Source organism: Pseudophryne corroboree, chromosome 11, assembly GCF_028390025.1.
Source record: "Pseudophryne corroboree isolate aPseCor3 chromosome 11, aPseCor3.hap2, whole genome shotgun sequence".
NCBI lineage: Eukaryota > Metazoa > Chordata > Amphibia > Anura > Myobatrachidae > Pseudophryne > Pseudophryne corroboree.
Window position 1 is genome coordinate 222,949,226 of NC_086454.1, and position 4,435 is coordinate 222,953,660.

Consider the following 4,435-nt stretch of genomic DNA (forward strand, 5'->3'; position numbering starts at 1 on the left):
CTAAGAGAAAAGGATTTACCGGTAGGTATTAAAATCCTATTATAATTAAGCTTAAACCAATCACAATGATAATAAAAGCCCACTAAATTACCTACAGCACTCACTTTCTACTCTGAACCATGGTCAGTGACAGGGAGGGTGGTAGGGATGTCCCAAGCCACCTTCTCACACTACCTGGGCAAAGTCTTTGCTGCACTCAAGATCCTTTCCAGAACCTTCATCTGCTTCCCTAGCCAGCAGTCACAGTGGCATGATGTCAGATTAGCTTTTTATAGGCATGCCAAATGTCCTGGTTACTATAGACTTCATGCACATTGAGCTTAGACCACCTAGGGTAAGAGCACATATGTTCCTTAATTGCCATCACACCTATTCCACCAATGTGCAGGTGGTTTATGATGCACACCAAAGAATCATGAGCATTGTGGTCGGTTCTCCTGGTTCATGCCATGATTCCTTCAGACTCAGTCAGCCATCCCTGGGGTAAATTTACTAAGCTCCCGATTTTGACCGAGATGCCGTTTTTTCAGCAAAGTGTCATCTCGGTAATTTACTAAACACTAATCACGGCAGAGATGAGGGCATTCGTAATTTTTTGCAAGTCCAAGTAAAAAATTACGAATGAATACACCATCGGTCAAATTACGCCTGTTTAGATATGAATCTCGGTCATTTACTATCCATTCGTAATTGTAATTGCTGCCGTGAAAATGCATTCGCGGCCGCGAAAAATTAAACATCGTAATTTTTTCCTAAAAAAAAACGCGCCAGCATTTGAAAAGCGTGTTTACATGTGTACTCAATTATCCATTACTCACACCTGAATGTTTGGCCCTATAAAAGTGTTCCAGGCACATTTTGAACTTCTCTCACTCTGAAATGGCGGCTGTGGTGTGTGCCAATGATTTTTGGTTTGCTGTGGGATACCTTAGACTGCTCCATGAGGCTTCCAGGAATCAGGCCCAGGTAAGTGAACATGGTCAACAGGTTGTCCAGGTACCGCGGAGGCTGCGCCAGCCTCGTTTTTTTAGAGGGCGTTTAAACTTAAATGCATTGTCCGATGATAGGGTCATACAGATGTTCCGCCTAAATAGAACCAACATTTTCCACCTGTATGACCTTGTCAAACTGGGCATAGACCCTGAGACAGCACGCTCTCGCTCTGTCTCAGGCCTACACAAACTCCTGGCTGTGTTACACTTTATGGCTACTGGGAGCTTCCAGGCTGTGGCAGGCGACGTCATTGGTATCTCACAGCCCACCTTTTCCAGATATTTGAATCAGGTGAGTCTAAAAATACATAGGCGGTTATGTCTAAGTGTTGCTTCTGTAAGTACAAACAACACAGTATTGTAGAGAATACCTAACATGACACTCACCTTAGCTTGTTTAATGTCCACTCAGGTTTTGGATGTGTTGGAGCCACACATTAATGCCTCAATCTGCTTCCCTACCGAGGAGTCGGAGTGGAGTGCTGTCAGGGTAGCTTTCTATGAGCTTGCTGGCATGCCCAATGTGCTGGGGGCCATAGATTGCACACACGTTCAGCTGAGATCACCTAAGGGCCGCCAATATATATATACTAATAGGCATCTGGCACAATCAACTAATGTCCAGGTGGTCTGTGATGCAAACATAAAAATTATGAGTGTTGTTGCAGGTTACCCTGGTGGCTGCCATGACTCCTTCATCCTCAGTCAGTCATCGCTCTTCGATAAATTTGAGGACGGACAAATGCCTGATGGCTGGCTGTTGGGTATGTTTAAAATGTTTTGTGTGTATGTCTTTTAACCACAAACTCGAGTTTTGATTAGGTGAAAGAATAATCTAACATATGTACTAATGTTGACTATATCTGTTTTTCAGGTGATGGGGGTTACGGCTGCTACTCTTGGCTCCTTACTCCATTGTCCCAACCTGATTCTCCTGCTGAACACAGTTACAATCATGCACATAAGGCTACGCGGAATGTGATAGAAAGATGTTTTGGTGTGCTGAAGTCACGGTTTCGGTGTCTGGATAAATCTGCAGGCCTTTTGTTGTATAGTCCCTCAAAGGTGACTAGAATTGTGTTCTGCTGCTGTTTTCTCCATAATCTGTGTTTAAACCAATATCTGGCACATGATGAGGGAGAAAGCAGTCAGCAAGCAGAGGAGTTAGACCCATCTGGTGACAGTGTGAGTACATATGTAGGGAGGCACGTACGGCAAGAAGTGATCCTGCGCTATTTTTCAGGTCAGTTTTAGTAGGCTGTAATTATCCTTGACTAAACACTTTGCACTACTTTCTATTGTGTGTTTTGTAACTTACTGTTTGTTGTTTATAGTGGTGTGTACATTGTACTTAGTTTATGCTAAAAATACATTTTCAGTCATTACCCATGAAAAACATACATACATACAGAGCAGCTTCGACAATGTTTGAGACGGACACAGGAAGTTGTGTGTTTGTCAAATACAAATTTTTATTTTGCAAATCACATTGGGGTTATTTTTTCCGCTTGTGTGTGCTGGGTGCTGTGCTTTGTGCTGGCTCACTGGCACGTGCTCTGGAGGAACGCCGAACAGGGGAGGTTACTGGCGTTTGGATAGGGGTCGTGGTCCCCGAGCTGGAGGTTACTTGGTGAGCTCCCATCAATGTAATATTGCTGCTCAAATTATTAATGCTTGCAATCAGTTGAGTGTTGGTTGCAGTGTGGCTGGCTACAATCCGGGATAAGGACTCATTCACAACCTGGTTGTGCTGAATGAGCTGAACGAGTGCCTGCTGATGGCGCTGTTGCTCATCTATGATGCGCGTTAAATGAGCAAGCATTTGGCTGTTGTCAGCCCTTATTTGCTCCATTGAGGTTGCCATTCGCCCTACTTGTACAATCAGTCTGCCCGAGTTGCGACTAATGCGCGGTAGATGATGGGGCAGACTGGCAAGGTGTTGTGTATGTGCGGTCAGGCTGGCATTGCTTTGGGCCTGTTGGCTTGTCCAACTGGCCCAAAAGTCATCTGGTATTTGGGTTGGGGGCGGAGCTTGTGCCAGTTGTGGACTGATGGAGGCTTGGGGGATATCCTGCAGCTGTATTGGCTGGCTTGGGTCAACAGGTGTAAGTTGCAGTGTGATGGTTGCCTGTTGGTCTTGTCCCTGCTGGTCCACGTCAGCCATCAAGCTGGGCTCTGTATGGGGTGGCCAACATGCAATGTTTATTTGTCAATTTGTTTAAAGGCTACTTCTACACATTACTACATTCATAATACTCCATTTGTATAGTTTTTGGCGTTGTTTTTCAAAACTTATAATGTTTTTTTTGTTCAAAAACATATATACCAACACAGGCGGCCACATAGACAGATTTGCATAATCCACACCTAACTACCTCCCCTCCACAGCATTACAGTGTTATATCACCTCCCCTGACCACGATATAGACTACTTACCTGGATAGTCCAGATGAGCGGAGCAAGTAAGCCATCTACATACTGGACAGGGGAGATGTGTGAACAATATAATGTTGTGGATGCTGTTTTTGTTTGGGAATTTTATTGGTATTTTATTTTAATGTGCACGTGTGTGGCCAAATTTTAAACAAATGTCTGTTATTTATTAAAAATGATGTTGGCGAGATCATCCACTAAGACCTTTTAAAAAAAAACATTTTCACCTTTAGCAATTGAAGACGTAACATCACATTGCTTGTTCTGGAAAACATGTAATCTCAAAACCAACTAACAACATATTAACTGTACTGTGTATATTATTGCCTATGTGTTTAATTTCTGTTTTTACTCACCAGATAACTGAGGTGATCGGGGCTCATCACTCTGCGAACTCGCCAATAGTGCCAGTGGTGGCTGGGGTGACACTGCCGAAATGCGTCGCCTGGGTGGGGATGATGGAGCCGCAGATTCCGTGCCAAGACGCCGTGTCTTACTTGGCCTCCTGGGTAAGTGGCCCGAGCCCTGTGATGGGCGCCTTACAGGAGGTCGGCTTCCAGAAGCAGAACCTATGTGAAAATATAAACATTAATATTTTGTACTTCTATGTGTTTTCAGAATATGTGACTACAGTGAAGTCTTACCTGCAATCCCAGCCTCATCCTGACTTGTCTGAGGCCTGTCTGGCCGGCTGGTCTGTGGGACTGTTGAAAAAGTGGACCAAACATTATTACCATGCTTTGTGTAAAAATTATAACTGCAAAGCCTTAGTGTACTGTAACCATCTATTAGGTATTGGATAAACAAATAATTTCTGATTAAGAGCTTCAAGCTTGATTATTTTGTGTTGTATATCCAAATGTACATGATGTTGCACACAATAAATCTGTTACATTTGAGAATTATGCCTCAGATATTGCAGAGATTGACTACTTGCAAATGTTTTAAAAATGTAATATTGGAATAATTGCACCGTTTTTCAGAAGTAAATAAATCAAAAAATATTTTTT

At 43.2% G+C, this 4,435-nt stretch overlaps 1 long non-coding RNA gene across 1 annotated transcript; it reads right to left on the minus strand.

The window, feature by feature from the left end:
* Positions 1-2,466: 2,466 nt before the first annotated feature.
* On the minus strand, positions 2,467-4,151 carry LOC134970120 (uncharacterized). The gene is made up of 3 exons (XR_010189676.1): positions 4,070-4,151; positions 3,782-3,994; positions 2,467-3,167 (listed from the first exon to the last, which is right to left on the minus strand). It is a non-coding gene; the product is annotated as an uncharacterized LOC134970120 (long non-coding RNA).
* Between the last annotated feature and the right edge of the window lie 284 nt (positions 4,152-4,435).